Source organism: Lactuca serriola, chromosome 1, assembly GCF_051521515.1.
Source record: "Lactuca serriola cultivar US96UC23 chromosome 1, Lser_US96UC23_V15, whole genome shotgun sequence".
In the NCBI taxonomy this organism is placed as follows: Eukaryota; Viridiplantae; Streptophyta; class Magnoliopsida; order Asterales; family Asteraceae; genus Lactuca; species Lactuca serriola.
Window position 1 is genome coordinate 253,352,735 of NC_136408.1, and position 15,624 is coordinate 253,368,358.

Sequence of the window (15,624 nt, forward strand, 5' to 3'; positions counted from 1 at the left end):
TCTTCCAAATCTTCATACTACTCACCGAGTCCACTCGAAGGACTCGCTGAGTCTATTCAGTCCTTCATACATTCAAAGGCTTTTTGAGTCATGTAGGGACTCCAAACTGTAGATCCACTCTCCCAAAGCTCATTCCTCATGTAAAGTTGCAAACTTTACGTGTAGCTAAGGAGATCTAGGCTAAACACACCACAAACTAGAGTTTAAGACAACCATGCATCACCTACACCCTCAAGACTGATACTTTATGACTCTTTAGGCCAGAATACACTTAGATCTGAAGTAGCAACTTCAGATCTGGGCTCTAACTCGAAATGGTTCAAGAACATGGCATAAGAGCCCCAAATCTCACAATCAAGATTGATCTACATGCAAAAGAGGGAAGGTAACGACTCATTACCTTCAAATGTTCTGGAAAGGCCCTCAAACTCCGGATCTACTGCAAATCATTGAATCCCCAATGGTTCCCTTCTTCCTTCTTCCTTCAAATCATCCAAAATGGCAAGAAATCTTGATTGTGCAACAATGGAGGCTTAGGGTTTCGTATACTGGATAAGAGAGGCTATAAGAAACCCTAAGGGAGAGAATGAGGTGCTTAAATAGTTCACAAAGTCTTGGATTCAGGGTTTCCCTCTTCAGAATGGATTCGCCGAGTCCTCTTCGCCAACTCGCCGAGTCGGTTACTTAATCGATCCCCTGGACCCTGTTCCGACTTGTCGAGTTTCTCCTTGGACTCGACGAGTTGACCCTTTGACTTAGGGTTTTCTTTCCTTTCTTGGCCTTTCCGATCTTGGGTGTTACAAGTGCCCATTTCATGCCGATGTAGGAGAGCATTTTGGCCAAGAAGCTGGCCGACATCTACATTCGGGAGGTAGTAGCCCGACCCTAAGTGCCAGTCTGCGTGATTTCTGACAGAGATGTGCGGTTCACTTCCAGATTCTGGAAGAAGTTTCACAACGAGTTGGGTACTCACCCGCATTTCAGCACTGCTTTTCACCCGTAGACGTATGGTCAGAGCGAGCGGACCATTCAGACACTGGAGGATATGTTGTGGGCTTGTGTTCTAGACTTTGGTGGTAGCTGGGATACCTACCATCCTTTGGCAGAGTTTTCCTACAATAATAGCTACCACACGAGTATTGACCGTCCTCCCTTCAAGATGTTGTATGGGAGGAAGTGTAGGACCCCAAGGCAGAGGGTCATAGGGAGTATCGAAGTGGTACTTAAGACAATGGAGAGGATCCAGCAGGTCCGAAGCAGGCTTCAGACTGCTCGGAGTTGGCAGAAAAGTTATGCCAACAAGCACCGTTTGGACCTGGAGTTGCAGATTGATGATATGGTCCTCCTGAAGGTGTCACCTTGGAAAGGTGTCATTCGGTTCAGGAAGCTGGGAAATTTGGTCCCCAGATACATTGGGCCTTTCAAGATCGCAGCCCGGGTGGGCAAGGTGGCGTATAGGTTAGATCTGCCAGCCGAACTTATCCAGATTCACAGCACCTTTCACGTCTCTCAACTACGTAACTGTCTGTTAGATGACTCAGCGGTAGTACCACTAGAGGACAATCAAGTGGATGACAGCCTGAACTACATTGAGCGACCAATGGCTATCCTCAACAGGAAGTCGTAGAATTTGAGGAACGAGCTGGTGAAGGTGCACTGGCAGCACCGCAAGGGCTCAGAATGGACTCTGGAGCCGTAGGACGAGATGAGCGAGCACTACCCCGAGCTTTTCTGGGATGCAGTAGCAGACATAAAGGATGAAGTGTGAAATAAGTAGAGGAGAGTTGTAACACCCAGTTCCTGGTACGTAATTTAATTATAAAATGTTGCACTTTTGTTATGAAACTCGGCGAGTTGAAGGCCCCAACTTGTCGAGTAGATGTTAAAATTGGATGCAGGAAGGAGAACCTACTCGCTGAGTCGGATGCCCTGACTCGACGAGTAGGCCTGTCTAAAGGAAACCCTAATATTTAGGGTTTACACCCTATTTAAATGCCTTATCTTGCCCCAACCTAGCCTCCATTGTCCCTCTTAGTCCAGAAAGGCCCTAAATCGAAACCCTATCCTTGTTTGAGTATTCTTGAGCCATTTTCGTGTGTTTGTGGTGGTTGTGAAGCTTGAGAAGGAAGAAGGAGCATGGGAGTTCAAGTGGCAGCTAGTAGATCTAGAGGTTGTGTCCCATTTCCATGTTATTGGAGGTAAAAAGCTCCAACATTGACCATCTATCTCTTAGATCTCCAGTTAGGGTTCATTTCCACCTTTTCTAAACCCTTATAAAGTCATACTCGGGATTTTCTGGTTATAAAGGAGCATGAATTCAGATCTGGAACCATAGAGGTTTCTTATGGCATACAAATTCCAACTTTATGGCCATAATCACCCCATGCATCTTGTAGACTCCATTTTTGGCCTTTTGAGCCAAAAACACCATGCATGGACAGTAAGTTTGGAACTTTACGTGGATTATGGACCATAGAAGGTCAGATCTATGTTTTGAACACATCAAGACCAACTGAAATCGAGTATATAGTTTTCGACATAGAGGGACTCGGCGAGTCACTCATGTGACTCGGCGAGTTGGGTCGAGTTTCCCACCAAAACCCTTCTGATAATGGACCATGAGTTTAGTTAGAAGAACATGCAGTCAATTGGACTCATTGAGGACTTGGAAATCATAGGACTCGGCGTGTGTATGAACTAACTCAGCGAGTTCAAGGCTATGTCCCAAGAATATGAAGATGGACTCGGCAAGTCTGGTACTAAGAGCATCACCTTGCATGAAGATGAACTCGACGAGTTCATGAGGAACTTGAAAAGTCAAGGATTAAACGTCCTAACTAGCATGAAGATGGGCTCGGCGAGTCAAAGGATGAACTTGTCGAGTCTATTGCAAAGGGTCCCGACTTTGTACCATGGAACTCGACGAGTTGGTGGACCAACTCGACTAGTTGACCACAAGTGACTTTGACCATGATGTTGACTTTGACTTTGACCTTGACCTAAGTTGACCATGAAATGGTAATTAAGGTAGATGATTATGTGTGGGGTTTGAGAGGAGTTGATCCCGGTAGCAAGGACAGTTCAGACACTTCGCTTTATGAGGTGAGTTACCTTCCAGTAGAAGTGAGTTAAAGGCACCAATGTCAACGTACTAGTAGTTGATTATAGTTGAGATGATTGTCTTTGTGATAATCGTTTGGTTCGCTACTACCTGATATGTTTATGTGCTAGCACGATATGTTATATGTGCTAGTGGTAGTAGGAGGGGAATAGTCCCCATGTTCGGTTGTTAGGACCGAAGGGTAGGTCAGGCACTTCGGATATGTCTGACAGTCTGTTACACTATATTTTGTGTGGTAGTAGTTGTGGGTGAAATAGTCCCCTGAGCTGGTTGGATTAAACCGGAGGGCATGTCAGCACCCTAGAACTATCTGACATGGCTAGGTCTGGCACCCCAGAATCGCCTGGCAGGGAAGGTCAGCAGCCCAGAACTACTTGACATGGGTAGGTTGGGCACCCCAGAATTGCCCGACAGTATGTTTCGTGTATGGAATGTGGTATGGTGGGAGAACTTTCTAAGCTTTGTGCTTACGATTTTCAGTTCTGGTTTCAGGTACCTCTTCGTCGAAGGGGAAGGAGCCGGCACGGTAGCAGCACATCCCACACACCCGATTCCGCATTTTAGAGATCCATGGGATTGTACTCTGACATTATTACTATTGATGATATGATTTCTTTGAAGCTGGTGATTGTTGTTTTATGGATTGATATGATATCAATGTTGTTTTAAGTAAACTGCTTTATGAGTAACGTATTTTAAAAAAAAAATTGGCCATGATTTTTGGGATGTTACCGTGGCTCTGATAGCTAGCAATCTACATGTTACAAAGGCTCCATCCCCATCATGTGCATTCCAAATCTAAAAAAGAAAAGAAAAAAACTTTAGACATGAAAATATTAATCCTTCAACTACCTTGGTGATGGTTTTCGTTGGCATCACCTGGTTTTGGTTTTGACGTTCAATCTATATTGGTACATTTAAATAAAACATAAACAAATTATTAGTTACCTAAAGAAAAATTTAACAAATTATAGGATATATGGAAGCACCTTTGAAGAACCCTTACAGTGGTGGCATTGAAAAAACGAACCATTGGTGTTTTGATTTTGATTGATTGTGTCATCGATTCCTCTGGAGGCGAGGTCATCTTGGGCTGTGTGGACTGTGGTGGCGGTCGTGTCTTCGGTGGTGGGCACCCCAAATCTATGAAGCTTGAGATGAAGAAGAAAAGTAAAGAAGAAGCGTCATGTATTAGGAGGTGGAGGGATCTGGAAAAAAAAAGTGGCGGTGGATGTGTGAACCTGATGAAAGTAAGCGGTGATGAAAATACATGGGGGTATCCGATTAGATTTTAGTGGTGGGGGATTATAAATGGAAACACGTGTTTAGTGGATCATGAATGCAAAGGAATTGGAAAAGACCATCATAAAAAGATTACGAAGAAAAAAATTATAAAGGAATCAAAAAAAAAATTCACCAATAGGAACAAAGTACTATTCCTTAAGGACCTTAGATTTAATATATTATATAGTTTGTTTCTAATTAATTTATTAACATGTAATAAATTAATAAACTATTTTTTCTCACTTTTTAAAATTGTTTCTTGCTATTTTAGGTTTTCAGGACAACATAACCCTGACAGTGTTATTATTCTTAAAGTTATACCAATTTAGTATTACATTTGATGTATTTTCCAAAAAACACATACAAATCCTATGCATGATTCAACTATTGAGTTACACGCTACATGTTTTTTTTAACATATACATCATTAATGTTAATTAATTTGATAAATATTTATTTAACATTAACAAGAATAAACAATTTTTTTGTCGTTACAACAATTTATGAGAATCGTTAATTAACAAACCAAGAATGACATAATGTGAAATAAAAATCTAATGTATTAATGGATAAATAATTGATTATTTTGTTGTTAATTAAGGAAAATATTATTGTAAAACGAAATGGAGAATATGAACAAGTCTTTGATGATAGTTTAATTAATGTGGCGGGTTTGGTATAATTCGTGGTCGGCCACCTTGACTAAAGTTTAGTCTCTTAGCTTTCAAATTTACATCCGTCTATTATTACGATGTCACATACAAATTTTGCATAATTTTTATTTTACTATAAGTAAATACATCCATATATCACCTAATTGTTAATAAATGATCAAAAGGCAATACGAGTCTTTTAATTGTTAAATGATTCAACTGAAGCTCGTGATGAAATATTAGTCGGTACATTGCCTACCAGACGAAACAAATTGATTCATATTAAAATAAATATTATGGAGTGGAGATATTTATTGGATGGGGTGTCTACCAGATGTACATAGTTGATAAAGAAGTGGATGTTAGATATTTATTGTGTTCAATTTGTAACAATTTTTTTGGGACTTCTCTCATTTCTTTCCTTCTTGTGAAGTTGCTAATATAATTCTTAAAAATATTGGTTTTTGATGGGAAATTGATATTTCCCAGCTTCATGTTATAGCAGAAATACAAAATAACATACATTTGTTTAACAAATGAAATGAGATCAAAAGTAAATACAAAAAGTTATTCATTAGAAAAACATACTTGAATGTGTTATACACAACATACACAAACTCGAAGTTGTGTAGATATATTTAGTTCTGCTTTGCAGCGTCGTAAAACAGAAATTATTCAGGTAGGGATCTATCTAGACAAATTTTCTCTATGTTTCCATCATGAATGAAAATTACAAATTTTACAATAATGTAATTTTTCCAACCTTGAAATATGTGTATGGTGATCCATATTTAAAGGTCGCCATTGGTAGTTAGTGACTGTCTTTCCCTCCGAAAACTACTAAAATCGAAATTAACTATCAAAACAGTTAAATCAAATTTACCAAATTTTAATATTGATTGTCAAAATCGGAATTAATAATTAAAAAATAGTTTAATTAGTCTTGACTAGCCCAATCATCAAGTTCAGCCGAATTCTTTTAATCATATTAATAAATTATTAGGTTAAAGCTTTATAAGGGAATTCGAGTTTCTTCTTACTACCAATGTGGGACAAGTCCCATAAAGGTAATTTCCACTAACAAAGTTCCAACAACCCCACATTTTCTATTCAAGCTTCAGGAATACCCTGCATTTTAATAGAAAATAAAATGAACTTTTATATTCATATCAGGTAAGTAAGATATGACAAACATCTGAATAGGTGTTTTAAAACTTGAACATTTCATAGTGATTACTATTTGGATCTAATATGTGGGTAGCGAACTAGAGTCTTTAACTAAGACTTTGTATGGTAGATTCAAAACAAGAAGTATCACACATCTCATGTCTAATTATAGATCATTTCATACCATTATGTCCATTTCAGTCAAGAATTCATGAGAACTTTAGAGAGCTTAGTCATATCAGCTCCCAAATATGCGACCTCACATCCACCTAACATAGGTAATGCCAATCTGGAATAACGTAAGGTTTGAAGTATATAATATGGTGTCGAAGTACGTTTAGGTATGGGTTGCGTCGAGGTCGAAGTCAAGTACTTTGAACAAATGTATTATGTAAGGCAGTTTTAGAGGTCTAAGCTTAAATGTTTAGCCTTACATATTTTGTAACACCCGTTATTTATAAATAAATTAATGAATGCTTAGTAGCCCTAAAATCGATAATTATATATGCAAGGTGTTGGCTTTGAGGAGTTAATTGGCATAATTTAGAAGTTGAGGGTTAAAAGTGTAAGTTCCGGACTTAGTTTATAATTATTTATGAAGACAGGGGCTCCGTGGTAATTATTTGGATTTATTTTAAAAGGAAATGAGGTGGAAGGGATGATTATGTCATGATTAAGATAGTGGGGGCTGTTTTAGTAAAATCTGGACTTAATTTGTAAAGAAATTGAATGGGCAAGGTTTAAATGGTATATTATAGACTTCTTTTGAAGGGATTTGATGGAGGAAGGGTCAGAACTGTCATTATGGCAAAATATGATGAGGGACCGGGTATATAGCTTCCTTACCCGTCAAACCCTAAACCTAAGCCCCTTATGTTGCAACTGTCACTCACTCCCCCCTTATGCCTTCCAACCGCCGGCCGTCACCCATTCTCTCTTGCTCCTCAAACCACCGAGCCTCTGTTGTGTCTCTCCGGTGCTGCTAAAGACAAAGACCATCGCATAATGCTTCCATTCAGTCGGTAACGGAGGAAAGCAGGTTGCAGTCGCCAGCTCCGTCCGTTATATCTCGCTGTTGCCGCTCCTTCGCCATCGAGATACCATGACATCGTCGTTGTTGTTTCCCAGTCGGAGGCTATGCGCATTTCTCGCCTCCATCTCCGCTGTCGTTCACATTGAAGACCATCTCGTCGTCGGGTGCTATTCTGTTGTGGCTAGTGCTCCCTCCCGACTGCCTTGCACCACCACGAGAAGTGGCTGAGAAAGGAATGCGTTACTAGGTCGAGATCGCGACGACTTGGTGATCTGTGGACGTAATCTGTTGGGCAGGGAATCAAGGAGACTCGCCACCACCATGAGGTGGTGGTTGTTATCGCAGTATGCTGCCTACCACCGTCGCTGTCACGCCACTGCTGCCGCTAGGGTGTTGTTGTCGTCGCCATCCACCACAAATGGGTGTAGGGTTCGCTTTGCAAGCAGGAACATGTGTGTGCGTTCCGGTTGTAGTGTGTGACTATATTCGGCCGAAAATTGTGAGAAAGGCCACCACCACCACCGTGAGGTGGTGGCTGCCACCATGTGCCGCCAAGTGTGTGTTTACGTTAGTTAGGGTGTGTGTGAGTTTCGGTATTTCATTGTAAATTGTAAAAGAAAATGGAATAATGAGAAAGAAACCCTAACCACCACCGTGAGGTGGTGGCTTCCTGTCGCCACCGGCCGCCGTGTCGGGTGGCGGTGTGCTTAGTTGTGTTACGATTGCTAGTTTGGGATGTTTAGACAAGGGACTAAAACCCTAATGGGCCTTGAAACCCTAATGAGCCCAATGAGGCTTAATGTACATAAAAGCCCAAACACGTGATCAATGGGCTTAAGGAAACCCTAATGGGTCTAATGGACCCTAATTGACCCAAAGAGACCTTAATAGGCCCAATAAAGCTCTAAATGATATAAAAGTCCAACAAATTGATTAATGGGCTAGTATTTGGGTTGGAAAACCCTAATGCCAATAAAACTCTAATTTGGAGAATTAATCAGGACACACACACGGAAATCACTTAATAGCTTAAGATAGTAAATAATAATAATTGGCAAAGATTAATCTAAGCAATATTGGACTTAATGGATTAAGCCCTTAGTGGATTAAGTCCTTAATGGGTTAAGTAGGAAAACTTAACCCTAATCAACATTTTATGTGTTAACCCTAGTTTCGCTTGGGCCTTGGGTTGGGCCTTTCTATTGGGTTTTGGTGTTTGGGCCAATAATGGGCCAACCAAGAACAACCAATGGACTAGAATAATTAGATGGTCTTTGGGGTAAGGCCCATATGAGGGCTTGGGCCCAATTTGGAAAATTGGGCAATAGATAGGCCATAGTTTGGGCCTTACTGATTATATGTTATTGGGCCATTAGAGTGTCTAATGCTAGACCAGAATAAATGGTTGGGCCTTTGAATAACACGAGGTAAAGGCTTGGGCCCAATTTGGAAAATTGGGCCATATGTTGGGCTTTGATTCCTAGTTTGACTTTTGGGCCTATGGATTGGACCTTGGGCTGGAATAAAGCCAAGCTTGGGGTAATGTAGTAATTATCCAAAGTAGGTATTTATGGTTATGTAGTGGAACCCAATTATTAATTGGGTGTTATTTTGATGTTGACAGTTTGGGAACCTGTCATCCAACAACTGTAGTTGGGTCTGCGGGACTTCAGTAGTGTCAGGTGAGTCTTCTCAGCATTCCTATGGGTCTAAGGCACTAAGGTCGGCCTATTATGTGATTATGATATATATGTTATACATTCTGTATTTTGATATGATATGTGATTGTGTGTTTTGCATGAAGACCCCGAAGGGAGCCAGTGGCATTGGATGTAAGACCATGTGGGGGAGCCCATGGCAGTCCTAGGTAAAGACCATGTGGGGTAGCCCATGACATTGGATGTAAGACCATGTGGGGGAGCCCATGGTAGTCCTAGGTAAAGACCATGTGGTGTAGCCCATGGCACTATTATAGGTTATATGTATGCATGGCTTATGTGATATGTGTGTAGCTTTTATAGTTAACAAGATGTGTGTTATGTGGATTGTGTGTGTGGTACGCTCTGGGAAACTCACTAAACTTCATGCTTACGGTTTTCAGTTTTGGTTTCAGGTAATTCGTTCTCAAAGGTAAGGAGCCGGCTCAATCACAGCGCATCACACTATGTTTTCCGTATAGGAGATCTTTGGGATTAGACTCTGATATTATTTTATGATGACATGCTTGATTATTGACACACTGGTTTTGATATGACATGATATTATGGATGTTTTATTATACTGTTGGTTTTATAATAACGTATTTAAAAATGAAATTTTTGGCCTGAATTTTTTGGATGTTACATATTTTTTGTGTGCGTCTGTATCACCCTATAAATAGAGTAAGTATAGGAGTCTAGAGTAATGTTTTGGAACTTAAGTTGTTTTACTCTCCTTGTATTCTTGTACTTGTTCAGACGTAATCAAAGAGGCAAACAGATTATATTTACATCTTTGTTCTTAACATTTTCTAGTCTTGATTTCATTCTTAATACTAGATTCAATCACACTACAATTTGTATCAGAGTAGAATACAATAATTCATTTCTGGTTTTCTCATCTTATTAAAAGGTTTTGAATTGTTCTTTCCGATTCAAAAGATTTCTACACTTTTGATTAAGAAAACTAGTTTTATTTGAGTGATTTGTTACGATTATGCAATCATTTGATTGACCGAGTGTTTTCTGAACATTTTCTAAAAGATTTATCCACTAAATCTCTATTTCTAACTCTCTTCATCTTTTCGGTCCGTACAACAATGGCGAATTTCAACACGAACACAATGTCAAGATTTATCATCTGCTTGGATCTTCTACTAAGATTCCATATTCCAGAGTATTACGAGCAATGGGCAGATCGCATGGAGGACTACCTCAACGCTATTGATGAGGATTTGTGGAGATGTTTACTCGTGGGAATTACCATCCAGATATGTTTGCTCAGAATGGAAATGCGGGTTCAACTTCTATAATGGCATCTCAAAAGGAAAATTATGAAGCAGACGATAAGAAGTGTCTTCGTGAACTTCGTGGTGCTCTTCCACCAGTTGTTTACAATTTTGTTAGAGGTTGTAAGACTGCTAAAGAGATTTTGGATACCTTGAAGGAAAAGTATCAAGGAAGTGATACAACAAAGAAGACCTCAGTGAAGTAGTGTTTGCTGGAACTTCGAGAATTTAAGAAAAAGGAATGTGAAACCATCAAACTCTCATTGAGTTGATATTCAAGTGAAACCGTTATGAAGTCACACATTCAACTCTTGAATACAATATTACATTCCTGATCAGTCTGCGAAAAGAATTGAGAAATGTTAGCTTGATGACAAAAACTAAGCAATGCTTCGATGGCTAGTCGTTGGGAGACTTGTATAATGTTCTCAAATCCCATGAGAGTGAAATCAATGGGATTGCTAAAGAAGGGAAATTGAATATGGGAGGTCCATTGGCCTTGATGTCGAAGGTTACAGCAAAGGACTCTGTGATCAATGTTGCTGAGCTAGTTGGTTCTGAAGACGAAGGATTCTTGATGAATTCGGAGGATGATGTTGTAGCTTACTATTCCAACAATAAAGTGAAAAAGTTCTTTAAGAAGCCGTTCAATCCAAAATACAAAAGTATCAATGATTTCAAGGGTAACACTTCGCCTGGAAAGGAATTAGAGTGGAGTTGAAGGAATTAAAGAAAGAGAGTAAGAATGTTGTTGAAAAGGCAGAGAAGAAGTTTAAAGGAGATTTCGGGTTCGAATGTAAATACTTCAATGGTGCAACTCATTTTGCAGTAGATTGCATGTTGAGAAAGAAAGTGGAAAAGAAGGAAAGAATTAAAGATTAGGCATATTATGTCGAAAGGTTAGAAGAGGTGATAACACAGAATAAAGGATTGTCAGTGGTTGTGAAGGGAGGTGTTGAAGGGGATGGAACCTACCATATTTGGGCATCTGGTTCCGATGATGAAGAGATAAGAAACCCCACCCATGGCATGATGTATGCACTTTTCGAAGAGGGCGGTTCTAAAGAGGAAAACATAACTAGGAGATGTTTTGTTTCGACAGGAGCAGACAAATCTCCCATGACATTGAAGGTAAGTTCTCTTCTTGAATTGTTTAACATTCATGTTATTATCTCCTTGTTTTATCTAATTTTGATGATACTCTTTGTTACTTTAATGACATGCTAATTTTTGTTAGTAGCGAAGCTGAAAGATCAATGACTATGATTCTAGACACCCAAAAACACTTGGAATCTTAGAAGAGTCACATAGATAGTCTAGAGTTACAACTTAATAGTATTACTCTAGATTGGGATGTAGTTAGGGCAGAAATTATTATGTTGATGAAACAACGAAATATTTACCGTAACAGTGCTAAAAGATTGTATGTAAAACTAAATTTTCATCACTCTTATGAAATATTCAAAGATCAACACACGAAGTTATTGGCATTCCTAGTATATGACAGAAAGAAAAATGATACAGTTTGCTATGATTGTGAGAATAAAATCTCAGAATTTGATAAAGTTCATAATGATTTTTATGCCCATGGAATTGTTAGAATTGATGAATGTTTGAATGCTAATGAATTAGTTTATATTGTGAATGAGACTCTTACTAAAACTAAACAAATCAATGTTTTGAACATGACTGAGACTTCGACTTTAGATTCTCAACAAAATTTTGCTAATATCAAAGATGACTGACAATATCAGTGAAATTGAGGAAGAGGAAACTATTAACTATTCTCAATTTTCTATCATTAATGTTACGTCGATGTCCAAGGGCAAAGAAATTTGTCATGATCCAATGGTAAGGTTCATATTGAGAAACCCCCTACATCGAAAGTTCATGAATATGACTATGAGGTTGTCAAAGATTGTGAGACTGATAGTGATGAAGATGGCATTTCAATTAAAACAACTATTCCCCAAGTTGTTGTCGAACCGGTTTGTGAGGAAACAAGAGAGTTTGAAAAGGTGAGGAAAGAAAAGGTCCTCAATTTCTTGAATCTAACTCAGTCGTCTATTCGAATTTCTAGTGTACTAATGAAGTTGTGTTCCCCAGTCAGGTGTTCATTACCACTGGAAATGGTGACAAAGTAAATCCTGAGATCAACAAAATTGTTGAGGAAGACAACAAAGCAGCAACAAAAGAAGACTTATTTTCTAATCCAATCACGGTCGAAAATACCCAAAACAAGAACTCAATGACGTTTCAAAGACAAAAACTGAAATGATTTTGGAAAGTCAAATCTAAAAAATCAATAGTTGATAATTAAACAAATGAACCAGTTTCAAAATTTCATAAAACAAAGCACAAGTTTTCAATGAGAATATTCAAAAAGTTGCAAATAGGGAAGGTGTTTCGATGTCAAAAGCATGAAACAAAGTCTAGTGGAAAAATGTCAATGCTTTTCAGAAACCAAAAGTTTTCAAGCAAAAACCAACTGATCAAGTTAAGAGGTTTTCTAAAAATAAGACTATTATTTAAAATAAAACCACTCAAAAGCAAAATGATTTTCCATATGGTCAACTTAATGTTCACAAACCAATTAGAACACCACTTGTTCAAATACAAACAAATGAGAATTTTGCTCAAAACCAACGTCCAAGGAATTTTGTTCCAAATCATCCAAATGAAAGCTTTTCCCAGAACAAATTTCAAAGAAACATTGTTCAACATAATAAACAAGGAAATTTCAATAAATTTTAAGGTCAAAGAAGTTTTCGACAAGGACAAAATCATTTCAAATGAACATAGGTTAGTTATAACAAACATTTTCAAAATCAGTGTCAATACTTTCCAAAACCATCGTTTCAAAAAATAAATTTTGAAAAACTGGAAGTAAAAGGAAAAAAATGAATCGTTTAAGCCAATACAACCTCACTTTCCAAATTCAGAGTCAAAGCAAAAAGTTAAATCTTATTTTGTGAAAGGGAAAAATGATGTGAGGAATATCAACCATTGGCTAGAAGGCAAAGGGAAAAATATCAATGTGGAAAGTTCTATGAAGAGCAAGTAAAGGATACTTATGAAAGCTAGGTGAACGTGTCATAAAGTGGGAGTTTATCTTCATTGGAATCGACTCCATCAGTGAAAAGATGGAAGGAGGTTCCAAACACAAAAGTTGTGGCATAACAAACTATAGATGTGTTGGGGATCGTAAGAACGGAATTCGAGGACAAAATCTAATCAAAGTGGAGGAGAGTTGTAACATCCTGTTATGCATTGTTCCCATTTTGAATTGGTGATCAAAACGTTGGGTAATATCAGGCTTTGGAACCCTGAGGAGTTAGGTTTTAGACCCAGTTAGAGTTAGATAATGTATCTTGGCCACTCGAGTATTCATTTGGAGTTTTCGAACCAAATGGTAGGAATTTATTTTGAAGTATTACAAGGAACTTGACGAGTTGGGAGGCTCCAACTCATCGAGTAGAAAGCTTTACAATCACATGGATTGGAGGACCTACTCAACGAGTTAGGGATCCCTAACTCAATGAGTTGACTATGGAAATGGGAACCCTAATTTTTCGGTCAGTGTACCCTATTTAAAGGACTTAATTCTGGGGTTGGTCTCCTTACCAGCCTCCCTTACCCAGAAGAAACCCTAGATTGTTTCCCCCACTTGTTCATGGAGTTTGTACAACTTGAGAGTGATTCTTGAAGGAAGTCTTGAAGAGAGAAGTATCAAGCTTAGAGGAGTGATCTTGGATCCAAAAAATCTACATCAAAGGCTACATCTTTGAGGTATAAATCATAACCTTAACATGTAGCTTAGTAGATCTCATCTAACGTAGTTTTAGCTTGGTTTTTAGACTTTGAGTTGAGTATCAAAATAAAAGAGGTTTCCAGGGGTTGAATATGTAGATCTGGCCCCTACATGAACTCTAGAGGATTAAAGTTGAAAACTTTAATAGCCTCCATGTCCCATTCATGAAATATGTCCATTATGATGCCAAAAATTGACCTTAGAGAGTGTTACAAGCATCCATGGACGTAAAGTTGGAAACTTTACATGATTAAACCACCTTAGTGATGGATTTTGAGCATTTTAACACTCCTATGGTGTACATGCAACCCTAGAAACCTTGGATCTATGTTTTCTCTATTATACATGAAAATAAGATTCTTCCAAGGTCCTCATCCTAACTAGCATATCATGGGGTACTTGTAGTATAAAAACTTATTAGGATGACATACCTTTTCTTGTGGTTGATTGCTTGGAGCTTCAAGAGCGTAGCACCAATAATGTGAATGCCTTAAGTGGAATCACATATCACCAAAACAACTTGGAAGACTTTGAGAGAATATGAAACACTCAAGAAATCGGCCCACCCTTGTTATCTCACACACTACTTCCACTTTATGTGCCAAAGACCTATTTATATAGTATGGTTGATTAGGATTACATCTATGTAAACCCTAATAGCCATGACCTTTTATTTCCCTAGGATCCATGGGTGAAAAACCCCATGGACTATCCACGCAAGCTGTAACGACGTAAATTTCCAAAACAATTTTTCATTTTTAAAGCATAACACATCTCATAAAGTAATTTCAAAACTCATGTGTAGCAACTATTATCACAGTAAAAACATATCCCAGAATCTCAAATACATAATACATAATACTCCATCAATGTGTACAGATCATGTCGGTGCCTTCCCGCGATCCTCGCTGGTACCTGAAACACATATCACATAACTGTTGGGTTAGTGTCTAAGTGCATAACTATTTTGGTATGTACTTGACCCGATGGTGCATGGTCCTTTTGGGTTGCCTTCACCAAAGCAACTTGATAGGATGAATTAAGGAGAGAAAGGATTAAATATGATTTATTAATATATTATGGGAATAATATATTAAAGGAGAAATCATATTGTTTAATTAATATTAGTCAATAATTAATTGGTAATTTGTTTTGTGACTAAAAGAGATTAATTAAACTTAAGGGACTGGAATTGTAATTATAAGATAATTGCAATTTGGGCCATGGATTGCCTTGAATCAAGGGGTGGATGAATTCTATGGGGAAACCCATAAGGAAATCGTCCATGGGCTTGATTAAAGGAGTCTATGGGTTGCTTAGGGCTTAAGCAACCAAATTAGGGTTTCCTTGTTAGATAACCCTAATAGCCTCACTATAAATAGATCCCTTAAGGACCAAAAACGTGGCTAAGCTTCTTGCTAGGGTTATAACACGTTTTGGGCAGCCTCCATCCTCTCTCCTCTTCATCCTCTTGCTTATGGTGTTTGTGAACCATTAGAGGAGTGACACTTGTGACTCTAAGCCTTCCAAAGTCAATTCAAGGAGGAATTGGGATTGTTATTGCTACAT